At 48.6% G+C, this 15587-nt stretch overlaps 1 long non-coding RNA gene across 1 annotated transcript; it reads right to left on the reverse strand.

Annotated features, from left to right (window-relative positions):
• Positions 1 to 14536: 14536 nt before the first annotated feature.
• LOC141579410 (uncharacterized) lies at positions 14537 to 15255 on the reverse strand. Its single transcript, XR_012510680.1, has 2 exons — positions 15097 to 15255; positions 14537 to 14991 (listed from the first exon to the last, which is right to left on the reverse strand). It is a non-coding gene; the product is annotated as an uncharacterized LOC141579410 (long non-coding RNA).
• Positions 15256 to 15587: the final 332 nt, after the last annotated feature.

Genomic DNA, 15587 nt, shown 5'->3' on the forward strand with positions numbered 1-15587 from the left:
GTTTTTCCATCCCTTTCTAGGATTCTAGTGTTTTCTGTGCAGAAACAGCCACCGCCACATCCACAATTTCAGACTTGAGACGACGACCCAGGCTCATCACGACCCGTGAAGAGGCCGCACAGCTACAGCCGGTCTGCGAGGGCCGGGGAGAGACCTGCCAACAGACATTCTTTGCTGATGAGGAAAACACATCAGCGACTGTAAAACTAGGTGCTGGCACCATATGTAACCACGGATCTAGCCGTCAACTCCCTGCTCTCCGACTTTTTCGCTGCCAAATAGTTGATCCTAGTAATCATTTCAGAAACATTCACTATCACCTTCTCCAATTACTTCAGTTTCCATATTTCAAACTGAAAAATACTGGCCTTGACTCTACAACTTCTCTCTCCTGCTCCTAAAATGCTCTTTGGAAATTTCCCAAATAATCTTTAGGCCTATCAGTGAGGACAAAGATTAGCAGTGAAATCCCTCTTGCAATTTTCTTTGAAAAGAAACAAAGGGGCTGGAGATTATTCAGAGACTCTAGGGCACATCAGAGCTCGTGGGACATCAAAGTCTGGGGTGGGAGAGTGAGCTGAGGGAAACACTGCCAGGCTCCAAGTGGGGCCGTGCGGTCTCACGCCCCCGGCCCTGCAGGGAATGGCCTCCAGCCTTCCCCCATCCTCGCGCAGTTCAGTTTTGAAGTTCCCAGAGAGAGGATCTGGTCTCTTTGGTTTCTAAGAGGCAAGCACTTCCTCCACCAATGCCCCTCTTCCAAAAAAAACAGCCCATGGTACGAAGCTGCCTAAGAGGAAGATGGGGCACTATCAGAACAGTGGGATTGGAGGCTGGGGGGCAAAGCTGTGAGCATCACATTAGACCCCCCCCATACCCGACCCCAACGGGAAGTCCTCTAGGCATCAATACAGTGGCTTAATTTATCCCTGACTGTTTGTTCCAGGGTGACCCTGGGGCTCTCATTCAGAGTTCATTCACTGCATAGTGACCACGCCCTTCTGGGCAAGGACACATCAGGGAACAAGACTGACACGGTCCCTGCCTGCATGCCGCTCACAGCCTCCTTACATCATCAGCCTCGACGTACAAACCACTGGGCTCACCCTGGTCATTACAAGCCCCCAGTTGCTGTAAAACAATCCCATTGAAACCTCCACCCCGGTCTCACAGAAAGCCTGGGTAGGAAGGCCAGCATTGACCGGCACAGACTAGCAACACTGAGAACTGGGATCTCTGAGTTCAACTCATCTGCAGGTTAACAGGTGAGCTCGGAGTGCAAGGAAATGCAGAGTGTGATAATGACACACGCTGATCGCCAGCTGGTGGCCCTGGGGGTCAGCAGACAACAGCACAGCTTGTCGGAAACTTTGAACCGAGTTTCCAATATTGGCACATAGTAGTTCAAATAAATCAATGTTCCCATTTCAGCAGATTCGTTTGTAAGAAATAATAATTTTCCATTCAAAGAATGAGCTGAGCCACATATGTGTGTATGTGTGTGTGTTTAGATGTGTCAATGAGCAAGTAGAGGAAGAATTAACTTTTTCCTTTGTTTTTCATCTAGGCATCCATGGTGGTCAGTGTCAGGAAAAATTACAAGTCTGGGGGCTTCTGAGTTTAACTCTCTAAATTATTCATCTGCATGGCCTTGGGAGAAGTTACTTCTCTGAAGTTTGTTCTCTGAGGTCTGATGAGATTTTCCTCATCTATACTATGAGAATAACTATATCTACCATTTTTCATGCACTTACCTTGTGCCAGGCACTATGCTGAAAATTTTAAGCATATTTTGTAATTTAATTTGTCCCCAAATCCCCTGAGGTTTTATTTACACTGATTTTACAGATGAAGAGTCAGACAGAGGGCAGTTAAGTAACTTGCCTAAAGTCGAGGCTGGCAAATGTGGAAGAGGCAGGATTTTAACCAGGTGTGTCTGACCCCAAAGCCCACACTCTCCAACAACATCATTCTACTACCTTCATGCAGGGTGTTTCTGGTAGGACAAGAGGTGACCATAAAAACTCCAAATTTTCTCTCACAATTATCAGGGACTGCAGCTCCTTTTTGTTGCTTTGCCATTGTTGACCTCCTGGTCTAACATGGCTGTTTACATCCAGCCATCATGTCCACATTCCAGTCTGCAGAGAAAGGAAGAGGCAACAAGGAGAATGTCCCTCCTGGTTACAGCTGCTCCCTAAAAACTGCACACAGCACTTCTGTTCACATCCCAATGACTACATGGGCATTCACAGCTACAAGAAAAGCTGGGCTCTGTGGTCTTATTGCAGGAAGTCATATGCCTCGTCTAAAAAAAGGAAGGGTTAAATAATTAAGGAAGAAGAGAAGAATAGGTACTGGAGGACAATGTCTGGCACAGAGATTACTGAAATTCTGAAGGGTAATGTATATGAAGCACTCATTTCACTGCCGGGCACACAGCAGGCACCTGGAACATCACACCATTTGTCATATATTATCATTAACCTACGTTTGGCATCCTGCAGAACACATGCAGAAAATCATGAATTCAAATCCAACAGGGAAAGGTCATAGCAAAAGGGTGGGAGAAGGAAACATTTTAAAATCACCATGATATTATGCCCTGGTGCCGCCTACCTCACACGCACCAAAGGGCCGCCTTTGCTCACTGGCAGCATCCACGGGACTGTGTGGAGGCTGCTAGTGAGTAACGGCTCCCGCAGCCATCCCTGGCGGAACCGGTCTCGCACATGACCCGCCAGGTGATGCTATCACAGATGGCTCTGGGTAAGTAATTTCTACAGCAGCCGTTAATGGAAATGCAGTTTTCATTACAGTAAGAAAATTGAAGTCTCCGCCAGCCTCTATGGGTTCCATGTGATCCATCCCTCGTTTCTCATCAGATTCTGTGTTGTTTTCATTGCCCTCTCCCCCCACACACACACCCCCGTGATTAGCCTTTATCTTGAAGGGTAGGGGGCGGGGTAATTGAAAGCCCCAGGAAATCGTCACCTCTTACTGCCATTTCACAATCTTCCTGCAGCCGTCCTGATACCAGGGCTCCGAACAAGTAGGAAAGGGCCAGTTTAATTTGAAGTGGAGATATTATCTAGTAGGGAAGGTTCCAGATGGCTGCCTGGAGTTGAAGTGACACACGCAGCCTGTGGAAGGGCAAATAGGAAGGGGGAAGAGGGAAAAGTGCTGGCATCACAGGACCCATGTCACTGAAAAGCTCTCAAATGTGTGGGACAGCTTCCCCTGGGAGCAAGGACGTTATCTGGGCATGGATACTGTGCACACCTCCCCGACACAACGTAAGTCTTCAACTCAGTTTGCCTCCTGCTCTTTGAACTGCAGATGATCTGTGACTGAGCAAATTTTCTCCCTTCCTAGGAAAAAAAGTGAACTGAGGACAGTGCAGAGCGGCTCCCCCAGATGCCCCTTTCCTCTGAATTCGGCGTCACCGTCCCTTGGCTCCTGGTGGCTCAGCAGCCCCGCGCCCTCTCCTGCTGGCTCTGCGGGCCCCTCCCTGGCAACATGTCTGTCGCGCCGCCCCCTCGACAGAGTGAGCCCAGAGCTAATAGATCTGCGGCAGGGAGACCACCTGCTCAGCCACGCAGGTGGAGGCCTTCCACCCCAAACTTGCTGAGGAAGCCGAGAGTGCTTGACACCCTCCGTCGGGCGGAGGCTCACCCCCACTTGCCGCTTCGTCTTAGCTCTTCCCTGTTCTTTTCCTGTCACAGCTCATCGTGTGGCCAGCTGGGTCCTGGCAGCTATTTTCTTAGCCCAGAACGGGTCCTGTATCAACCACGTGCGAGTAATTTCCCGAAGGGGAACTGTGGTAAAATCAGGAAGGAGGGCAAGGCTGATGTTAGCAGGCACCCAGAATCAAAGTCTTCCCGTAACCTCGTTGCAGCCACAAGCAAGCTGACGCGCAGTGGTGATGGGGAGATGCGCCTAAGCCTTCCCGAGAGCAGAATGCCTTTTCTGTTTGATTGCTCAAGACGTTCGCAGGCAGCAAATTGCCGTGTCCCCCATTCATTCATTCACATGTCCTCAAACTCTTCTTCATGCCCAGTCTCTCTCTTTCAGGGGATACCTTTTTCATCACGACTGATGGGCATCAGTGGCACTGGAGCTACACCTATCCGTTAGTCTCCTGGAGGGCACCCTACCCCAACTTGCAGGCAAAGTGGGATTCCAGGCAGGGGATCATTTCACTGGTCAGTCAGTTGGATTCAGGTTCCCTCTTCAAGCCTGTAAACTTCTTAATCCCCACTCTAACCCTTGAATCGTGTTTCATTAGCACTTGCGGATCCAGGAGGCATTTGAGCCTGTAAATAGCAGGATCAGTAGAAGACCAGCAGAGTCTGCCTTTCCTCCGCTTCTTTTGCATCTATGAATTCAGTGAAACCACATGACGCCCCTCCAAGACCACAAACATGGAGCTGACCCCTGTTCCTTGCCTCCTGCGAAAAGGTAGGCCGGCAGTGCCAGAGGACAGAGGACAGAGGCCAAGGAAGGACAGAACCTCAGGTGGCAGATTTCAGATCTGCAAGGATCCTTGGAGACCATCCTTGCATGCCACGTCACAGAGGGAAGTGCAGTGGTCAGAATCACGCACAAAGCCGTGGCAGAGCCAGGCCCAGAGACCAAACCTCCTCCCTGTTCAGGGCTCTCTCTGATGTGCCCAGTGTGCTTGGTGAAATGCCGGCCGATCTGTGCCAAAGGATATTCCCTGAATGCTAGAGTTCTCAACATCATGGGAGGATAACAAAGAGACAAATGTAGACCAACTGACAGAGAGAAAGGGACAGAAACTACTTTTGATTTACAAGCATCTGCTGCTACTCTCGTTCTGTTCACAAGAGGGAAGGGGGCTGAATGGATCTGAAGGATGAGAAGGGAAACCAAGCGTGGGAACTAGCCTGAGTGGATCACAATCCCAGCTCTCCACACTTACTAGCTGTGTTGCTTAATTTTTCTGCGCCTCGGTTCATGCATCTGTAAGTGGAGATAATAAAACTATCTCCTCAAAGGTGAGGACTGAATGAGTCATTTCATGGAAAGCACTTTGGACAGTACCTGACACGTCGCCAGCAGTTGCTGTTGTTACCATGAAAGGGAAGCAGGAGGAACAGCTGGGAGAAAAGCCAGAGCACTGGCTCTAAGTAGATCACCTTCCCTGTTTCTGGCAGTGCTGCTAGGGGGAAGTGTAGTGCCATGAAAAGGGCCTGAGTTTAAAAACCATATTAGTTAGTGTACAGCTAAGCTGCTGTAACAAAGAGGCCTCCAGATGCCAAGACTTAGAGAAGAAAGAAGAGTATTGCTCTGTCACTTCATAAGCCAGAGGTGGACTATGCTGGTCAGTAAAGAAGCTCTGTTCTTTACAGTCACCCTGGAATCTTGGTTCTCCTCAGCTGGCTGCTCAGCCATCCCTCCAGGATCTTGCCACACTGAGTCACCACCACATCCTGATGTTAGGCAGCAGGGGGAAGGGAGAAAACACAGGGGAGACACCCATAATCTGAAGGTTCCCACTAAGAAGGGCACCATGGTTTCTGCTCACATTTCAAATGCCAGAACTTCATCACGTGGTCACACCTAGCTGCAAGGGAGGCTGGAAGTGGAGTCTAGCTGGGCAGCCACGGACCCCAAAAGGCGAGGACAGCAGCACTATGTCCTACCCCAGTTCCCTCCATTCCCAGTTGTGTTTGGGAGCCAGTTATATAACCACTTTTCACCTCTTTTTCTTCATTCACTTAACCAATCTCTACTGTCCATCCCTGTTTCTTTCCACAAGTATTTCCTGAGCACCTACTATGTGCAGGCACTGGTCTAGGTCCTGAGATACAGCTTTGAACAAGGCAGACCAAGCCCTGTCCCCTCTGAGGCAGATTCACTGTCAGGCTAATGAGGAGTCTTCCAGGGACCTTTTCTTTTTATTCTAAATTCATATTCCTGTTCATGCTCAACTTTCTATTCTTAATTTTTAATTGCTTTTCTGAAAAAGGATTGCAGATTTATACGCTCTTCAGGCCCCACTAAACCTGAATCTGCCCCTAACTGCTCCCACAGAGCTAACTTCCTAGTTTGGAGAAAGAAGGTAAACCAGTAAAATGAACTTGCACTACATCAGTGGTGGTGAGTGTTATGTAAATCAGAAAGGCAGAATAAGGCGAGAGAGCACTGCTGTATTGAGTGTGGTTTGAGACCCTCTCTGAAGGGTTATTATGCGGGCAGAAATTGAACAAAGGGAGTTGTTCCTTTTTTTTTTTTACCGCAGTAAAGACTATTGTGATTCATCTTCTTACACACAAATCTTTGTGTATGCTTCTGATTATTTTTTTAGAGTGTATTTCTGGTAGTGGAGTTAATGAGTCAAAAGGCAAATGTTTTTAAGTTTCTTAAAACCACGTGCTTCTGCAACCTCTCTTTATATTGAGACTTCTCTTTAGAATTATAAAAGAAGCAATGACAGAGACCTAGATTTTGAGGCAATTTAAATATCATTTTTTCAAAACTTAAAGAGGCTCAAGACTTTTAAGGGTTACTTATATCTGAACTGTCTGGGCTTCTCCACACCTTAGACCCTAACTAGCCTTTCGCACCTCCCACCCCAAACACTTCCATGCAATTTGTTATTCAAGAATTATTTCTTGAGTCACAGGATTTTAGGGCAAGAAGGAACCTTGGTGTTGAAGTGTGCCTTCCAGAGATGTAACTGACTGACCCTAAGCCTCAGAGTGAGTTCGTGTTCAAGCTAAGATAAAACCTGCATCTCCCTATTCCTGTGTCTGCAATCAAAATTACTCCCAAAATGAAATGTGCCTGCAGGGCTTTGTGACCTCAGAACTCAAGGTAGCAGTTTTAAAACAAACATCCTTGTAGATGGCTGTGAGCATTCACTGAGCTGATAAACGTATAGTGCACAGGACAGCGCTGGAACAGCGTTTGCAATGGACGCTGCTTTGGTGGCGGAGCAAGGGGAGGGTCCCAAGACCAGATGTGGGCCTGTGGGAAAGGGAGAAGATGCCGGGTGGGGTGGTCTTGGGTCCTATAGGCATAGGCAGAGTCCTCAGCAGAACGGGGCTGCCATTATACCCCCGGACGCCCAGGAGCTGCGGCAGGAGTCGCACGAGACCACCCAGAGGGATGGAGACCTTCGGCCCCGAGCAAGGGAGTCACAGGAGACAGAGGCCCAGCTGGAGGCCTCTGCAGAGCCCGTGCCAGGCCCAGTTTTAATCACACGCCAGGCCACTCCATGGAGGCTGGTGGCCCCAAGGGCTTCAGCCCCCTGGGCACGTGAGACCTATCTTATTCCCTTACCTCTCCCCTTTCTGGGCTTCATTCCAGGCCTGGAGGGAAACAGCAGTTGGCAAGGTGAGGAGGTGAGCAGAACTAGAGGAGAGGAAGAGGACCGGGCCCCCCTCTCCCAGGGCAGGCGCACAGGGAGAGAAGATGGAAGGCTCAGCTGTAGGGTTTTATCCATCACCTGGGATGTGGAAGGCTAAGATCCGAAGTGAGCCTACTTTTTGCAGCTCAAGGGATTTTTTTATTGCCTGGATGTTACAGTAAGTTCCTTGGCTTGCCCAAGTCATCACTGCGGGTAGAGGGTTTCTGCTGCTAGCAAATAAAATTTAAAGAGACAATGCGGGACCCCACAAAACTCGGATCTGCCCCTACTGCTCTCAGGGAGTAGACAGATGACAGATAGATACATACATCATACACAGGGGGATACAGAGGTACACGGAGATATAGGTACATGGATGATAGATGATAGATAGACAGACAGACAGACAGACAGACAGACAGGAAGAAGAGTTGTATTTTGTTCACAATCCCTGTTCCGGGCATTTCCACTGTGCCAACTACATGTAATTTTAATTTAATAGTCATTCTGGCTTGCATCACACAAGCCTGCTATTTTTCTAGATAACCATTTTCTACTAACACTTTTATTCCACTCATGCTCATTCACTCATGAGTTAAAAGGAGTTTGGGGGGTTCCCTTCCTAATTGCTCACACAGTAGTTTTATTTTTTGTGATCCTTTCACTCACTCAAGCCCAGTAATATGCACTACCTAGGCCAATGCCACTCTGACCTCGACTTAAGCTTACATTGCAATCGATCATTAACCCCTAATGTCTCCAAGCCATAGAGTCCTACACAGCGTTTTCATGGTCCTCGAGGCCTTCCCCATCACCTCCCTCTGACAGCCTGTACAGGTTCCATTTCGTCAGTTCATTCATTCATTCATCATTTGTTAGATCGTGTGTTCTCTTTTGCCAATCACCCTGAGGGTGCTGGATATAAACTTGAAATCTGAGGGACGCAGTCCCTGCCCTCAAGGCACCTCCCATCTACTATTCCATGATTCAGTGGATATGAAATCATTGTGATAATAGATGATAAGGACAATGTTGGTGTTACAGTCGGAACACAGGAGGAAATAATTAACTCTCCTGGGTAGATCAGATGAGCTTTACAGAAGAGAAGACCAAGGAGCTGGAAGGATCAGTAGAACTTTCCCAGGCAGCTGAAAAGCATGGGGCAGGCAGAGGGGAAGCACTGTGAGCCCTGAAGCCTTGGAAGATGAACGTAGCTAAGGTTTATCTTTCCCTCCAATCACAAGTCCAGTGCAGGTCAGCTGATTAGGGGATGGGGAAGAGAAACAGGGGTCGGGGCTCCACTCTACACAGTCACCTCAGACCCAGGCTAGTGGCATCCGTGCATTCTTACATCCGCACCTTCCAAGTTGGAACACGTAGCTTCTAAGCTGGCATCGCAGGAAACAAGCTGGGAGGTAACACGCTGGCCCTCCAATGGTTCGGCACAGAGGTGATACAAATCACGTCCAATTGCAGCACACTGAGTAAAACTAATCACACATCTCACCAGGTTGTGAAATGCACAGGAACACACGGCTGTTCCACGAATAGTGTCCCTGCTATGAGCCCAAGGGCATAAGGCCATTCCTGAGGTTTAGGAAACTGGATGGTTCAAGATGGAGACGAGAGTGCAGAGAGGCGTTATCAGGTGCTGGGTCAGGAAAAGCTGGGAGGAGATGATGAAGTCTTGCATGCCACGCAGGGGAGCTTGGACCACCTTACGTGTAGAAGAGGGCCTTTGAAGAGTTTTAAACACTGTTTCACGGTCATGTTTGTGTTTTAACCGCATGTCTCATGCAGCAACATGGAGGGTGATTTGGAAGGGATTGAAATAGGAGGCAGAAAGACCAGTTTGATTCCCGCAATTGTCTGGATTAAAGATGGAGGAACTAAAATACCGTCATTGGGGAATGAATATGAGAAATGTCAAAGAGATAGTCAACAGAATGCCATGACCGATTAGATATGGAAGAAGGAAAAGAAAGGGATGACTTCCTATTCTTCTGCTTAGACGGCCTTTGGTTCCACCGATAAGGAATACAGGAGGATGTGTGGATGTGGGGAAGAGGCCTGAGGGCAATTTGGTACCTGGGTTTGAGTCATCTGTTGTGCCCGATATGGGTTGTGTTGTGTTCTCCCCATAAAAGCATATGGTCAAGTCATAACCTTTGATAACTCAGACTGTGACTTTTGTTGGAAGTAAGGTGGTTGTAATTAGTTAAGATGGGGTCACCTGGAGTAGAGTGGCCCCTTAATGACTGATGTCCTTATAAGAAGAGGGCTATGTGACTATGGAGGCAGATATTGGAGTAATGATTCTACAAGCCAAGGAACACCAAGGACTGCCAGGAAACACCAGAAGCTAGAAGAGGCAAGAAAGTATTCTCCTACACGTGTTTCAGAGGGAGCATGGCCCTGCAGACACCTTGACTTCAGACTTCTAGCCTCCAGAACTGTGAGACAATACATTTCTGTTGTTTCAAGCCAGCTTGTGGTACTTGGTCACAGCATCCCTAAGAAACGAGCACAGGCATCCAGGTGGAGCTGTGCAGCTGAAAGGTGTGGATGAGGTCAGACCAGTCTGCTTCCAAAAGCCCAGCAAGGGGTTACTAAGGACACACAGGATCCTGGGCAGGTGCTGGAAGAGATTTCTTCTCCCTGGGGTGGAGAGGAGGAGAGGGGTTTGGACAGAGAAATTTCATGATGAGGATGACATTTGAAGAGGGCTTTGGAGAATAAGTAGGACACTTTCTCTCTCTTAGCTGATGATAAACACATGAGAGCCCAGTCTACCTGTCTCTTCAAGTATCTGACAAATATTTATTTAGCACTTCGCTTGAGGCTCTGTGCTAGGCTCCGAGAATAGAACGGTGAGCAAAACAGCCACAGCCCCTATTCCTACACAACGAACAGTCTAACGGGGAGACAGACTAATGTCTGTCAATACAAATAACCACCCAGAAAAATATGTAAGCATCACTCTGATACGTGATATGAAAGGAAATTACCAAGTGTTAAGAGAACATATTGCAAGGAAGTTGTTCAAGCCTGCAGGCTGTGAAAGCCTTTTTGAGGAAGTGATGTTTGAGCTGTGATCTGAAGTTAAAGGAGGTCATTTTAGGTGAGGAGGGAAGGGAAGAGACGGTCCAGGCACAGGCTCTGCAGGGCCAGGGGAGGGCTCGTGCAGATTTGAGGATCTGAGAGACAGCCAGTGTCACTGCAGGACAGAAAAAGGGAAGAGCCGAGGCTGGGAGCAGACAGTGGGGGTGGCTCACAGGACCTCGAACAGTTCGGTCTTCATCCCACAAGCAGCAGATGGAAGGGAAGGCAATCAGTGAAGCTCAGCAGGGGTGCCGAGAGACAAGACCAGATCTGGGTTTCTTGTTGTTGTTTCTCAGATCACCTTGATGAGAAGGGTGGGAGAAAGTCGAGAATGGAAGCAAATAGAACCATTAAGAAACATGTAATTTACAGTACAGGAATTATTCCACAATAAAGGCGTTCCAAAAAAAAAAAAGGGAGAAGAAGGGTTTAAAAAAAATAAAGAGAAAATCTTACACTGGTTCAGCTTAGAGAGGATGGTGGCTTGAACAAGGTGGTCACAGTGGAGAAGGTGGATTTAAAGTGTTTCTTGGGGCACTCAGTGAAAGCATGAAATGAATGAATGAATGAATGAAACTAATGGTCTGTATATGCAGCTATTCCTCTCTGTCTTCAGGTTTTACAACACTGTCTCTCTGGAAGGTGAAATTGATGGCTCCATGCAGAACGTCTTGATATCTGATAATGAAGACCCAGTCTAGGAAGAAGGGGAACTTAAATGGTGTTCTGGAAGATGGTGAGACTCCCTCCAGCTGGGCAGAAGGAAGAAGAGAGAACAAGAGGTTGGACCCCTGCAGACTTTCACAGGCCATGGAGGACCCAAGGCAAGGACTTAACTGGAGAAAGGGGTCCCTCCATTACCTGCCTGCCAGTAAGCTTCTCTCCTGATATTCTCTAGGGAGCCTGACTCTGTGTTCAGAGGGAGCATAATGTTGGATTGTACTCCCCCAAGGCACCCTGCAAGACAATGTTATCACCTAGAGAGCGCCAACGCTCCTGTAGGCAGATTTTCCTCCTCTGTTGCCCTTAAACTCTGGACACAGGGATGAGAATGGAGACCAGATGAGGGCCTTTGCACTCTTTGAGAGGGTGTGCTTCTTCTCGGGGGTGTGGGGCACACCTGAAGTTCTCCTGCGAACCAGGTTCCCAGCTCCTGAGGTCCTGGGTGCCAAGAGCCTTGGCCAGCTTTTGCGACTGGGGATGTGTTGAGTTCAAATTGTTCACTCCGTTGGGAACCTAATTCGATCTAAGATACTGCACGAGGTGGGCCTCATATTCCTTTCCTCCTCCCTCGTGCCAGAGAAGGATGGCGATCAGAGGAATGAAAGGCAGTTGGCCGTCTTTGAACACCCAGAGTGTCTCACAGCCAATACAACCTGAAGAATATGGATAGACTGCTTCAAATCTTACCTCCTTTACTATTGTTCAACAAACACCAGAAGGACTCGGTGCATCTAATATAAAAATTGAATAATATGTTTTCCTCCTAATTAACCATGAAATAAAAGCTACTTATAAAGTGAACAGACGACTCAATATTTGTTTAACGATGACATCATATTCACATTTTTGCTGAAATTCCAATGATTTGGAGCTCCCCTTGCCAAACGGCAGGCCCTGAGAACTCCTTTAGAATTTTCCCATTATTCTTGGGCAATCCCAAAGGGGTGTTGGTGTCTTGGCACAAGGATCACACAGCATTGTCCACTGGCTTTTTCTGCAGAAAAAGTCCACCAAGCAGACCCTTAAGAAACTTCCCTTTCACCACTGCTGATAATGCGAGACTGTCATGAGTCCCAGGTTCATGCACAGAGAAGTGTTATCTACTCATTTACTCCTTTGACTAACTGCATCAGAGCCTCAGCCCCACCCACCCAGATACACACACATGCACACACACACACATGCAAATGCAAATTATTGTATGCATAGAAAAGGAGCTAAAAGGTCACACATCAAGGACTTTTAATAATGGTGAAAACTCCTGGAGCATGAGTGTTTGAATGTTTCTCGTTTTTGTCTGCTGACATACCCACTTGCTTCGCTTTTGTGCCATCATTTTATCTTGTAATGCTCTTTTTATCATGTATTAATATATATTTAATATTTCATTATGTGGTGCTTTCATTTTAAAATACCATCTTTGATGTTATCATTTGGCTGATAACTGGAAGTTCTTCCATTTATTTTGGTCTTCCCGCAGGTTGCACTGAACCCTTCAGGAACTGTTCTTTGAGTGTTTTCTGGCTTTGCATTTCAACCTAATATGGAAGCTGTTGAGAGCTGGTGTCCCAGGCGCTGTGCCAAGCACTTTCTCTGTGTTGGGCCATGCCACCCTCCCCAGCACTCTGGGGGGACACTGTAATCCCCACTACACTGACAAGGAAGCAACCCTCAGAGTGAATGTAAGCCACCAGGCAGCATGTGATTGATGCCAGATGCACGGTGCAGAGACCTAAGTTCTATGGGAGCTGCAAGGTCTAGAGCCCTTCTGGGGCGTCTGTTAAGGTACTAGTTTGAGGGCTCCCTCAGGCACTGGCCAGCTGGACTCCCCACTCTCAGACAAAGATCTTTCCTCTTCCCCCAACCTCCTACATCCTGGAAGAAACAGGGAAGGGCTGGGCCTCTCTGGGGAAGCTTGCCCACTCCCCACCCCGAGGCAGAGAGTCAGCAGAACTCAGCCAGCCTATGTTCAGAGAGGCTGTGGTCCTGCCAAGTGTGCCCCACCCAACCTCCTGTAAGAGCTTAAGAAGTCAACAGGCCCAGAAAATCAGGCAGGCCTTCTTGGGGTAGGGAAAGGAAAAAAACCCTGCAGCTGCCACTTAATTGGCATTCTAAACAGCCAGAGGCTTCCAAGCACAGAAATGAATTAAATAAGCTTCTTTTCCCCTTCAGGGTGGAGAACAGCCTCCAGGTCTCCACCCAAGTCACACCCTAGCAGCGGCTATTTATAATATCTAGGTGCCAGATGGAACCTGCCAGGGTGAAACAGAAAACAGAGGGCTGGACAACAAAGTCTCCCCAAGCCTGGTGATGCCGGGAGCAGATGCCAACCCCCACTGAGCACCTGGGGACCGACCGCAGGACCCAGGACCCTGTGCCTCTCTGACCGTCCTGCCCAAGTGGCACTTCCCCAGGCAGCAGAGGGCTTCAGAGAGCGGGCTGGATGCTTCTTTCACATTCCACAGCCTGCAGCACAGGGCTGGGAGCTGGGCAGGGACTCAGGCTGTACCTGTCGGACAAGGAGCAGCCAGCAGAGTCCAGGAAAGCTTGCCTGGGCCAGCAGCCAGCTGTGGGGTGGGGCCCCGGCTCCAGGCAGAAGCTGGAACAAGGTGGCACGTGGTGGTTCAGAAGGGGGTCGTGAGGCAAACCCTGATTTCCTCTTAGCCAATGTGACTTCTGCCTGTTATTAACCCCAGAGGGAACCTGCTTCCTTATTTGTGAAACACAGGCAGTAATTAAACCAACTGAATGGAATTTTTGAGAACACTAAATAGACAGTAAGCACTTAAGATTCTTCCGCAGCCTTGAAATGGCAGCTGTTCGTATTGAATTTTTTGTCCTGATTAAAAAATGCCTCTATGTTGGCCACTGTCTGTACCACTGTCTTGCAGGGCAAACACAGGTCCCCCTCCTCCTGGAGGGCTAACAGGCTTGGAGACAAATCACATGGCAGCCTCCCAGGTCCTGCCTCTGGTGGGCCCATGCAGACCGGAAGGCTGGCTTGAGCTAACAAGCCATGGAAACAGGCATCTGCATAAAATCTGCTCAGTATCCTGCTGCCCCTGCTGCTCTGGTCCGGCTGGTTGGCTAATGAGTTAAAACAGTTTCTCCCCAAAGGAAAAGCCCTTCTCTCATTCTCTGATGAAATCCTCCCCTCCTGTCTCAGTGCAGTGCCCCTCCTTTTCTCACCGAGCGTTCCTGACCCCCAGGCCACAGTGAAGTTTCTTTCAGAGTTTCTGGAGTATCACTGTCCTACAGAAATGTAATGCAGACCACAGGGGTCATTTTAAGCATTCTAGTAGCCCCGTGAATAAAAGGAAAGAGGAACAGTGAAACTAATTTTAATAGCATCTTTTACTTAACCCAATATATCAAAAAGAGTATCATTTCAAAACATAATCAACATAAACATTATTAAGGAGACGTTTTACAGTATCCAGTGTGCATTTTATACTTACAGTACATCTCAGTTCGCTCTAGCTACATTTCAGGTGCGTGGTCTGCACGTGTGTTTTGTCTGGCATGGTCCTAGAGCATCAGCTTGATCTGCCACTGGCTTGTCTGCAGGGGCGGCTCCAGCTTGAGTCTTTGAAGCCGCGGGCTCTGAGGTTCTGGCAAGGGTCTGCTGCAGATCAGAGCGAGGAGTCTGGCAGGAGAGACTACAGTCTGAGTGGAGCTGGAGACGGGACACCAGGATCCCCAGCATCACACTGCGCCTCCCTTCTGTCTTCTCCCAGCCAGTCCCCCGACATTTTGGGTCCTAGTCTTGGGGTGGGGGTGGGTCGTGGGCACTGCAAATAAAACATAAAAAGCCATTTGCCCCCCAGAGATCTGGACAGCTGTGCTTTGACCGCCCCCCCCCTCCCCTTCTCAATCAGGGGAGATGCTTTCTTCACCTCCCTGTGAGCTCCCACAGCTGGACTGAAGTTTGCAGTTGGGACCAGGCTGTCACCATTGAGGAATAAAAGGAACCTCCCAGGGATGGGGTCTCACAGAGGAAGAAACAGGAAGAAAAAAGAGTGAAAGGGAAGACGCCTCAGACCGGCCAGCTGTAAGGACACTGGCAGCCTTTTCACACAGTCTCAGAAAAGCTTCTTTGGTTTCCAAAGTATCTGCAACATTTTTAGGTTTGTGGCCTCTGAAGGCTCAGTGAGCCTCTGCATGTGAGAAATAGTTTCCAAGACATCACATGAAAAATATTTTCTTTTGGTGCTCTGAGGACCGGAGCTCACTGAGGGCTGACCCTACCGGCGAACGCAGAGCAAGGCCCTCCCTGACTGCCAAGCCGCTGGCTGCCGCACTCACCGCCATTAAAACACGGGATTACGATGCCTGCCGTGTGCAGGGAATGTGAGAACCTTCTGGAAAACCTTGGAAGGGGCCAAGA

This window comes from Camelus bactrianus, chromosome 2 (assembly GCF_048773025.1).
Source record: "Camelus bactrianus isolate YW-2024 breed Bactrian camel chromosome 2, ASM4877302v1, whole genome shotgun sequence".
NCBI lineage: Eukaryota > Metazoa > Chordata > Mammalia > Artiodactyla > Camelidae > Camelus > Camelus bactrianus.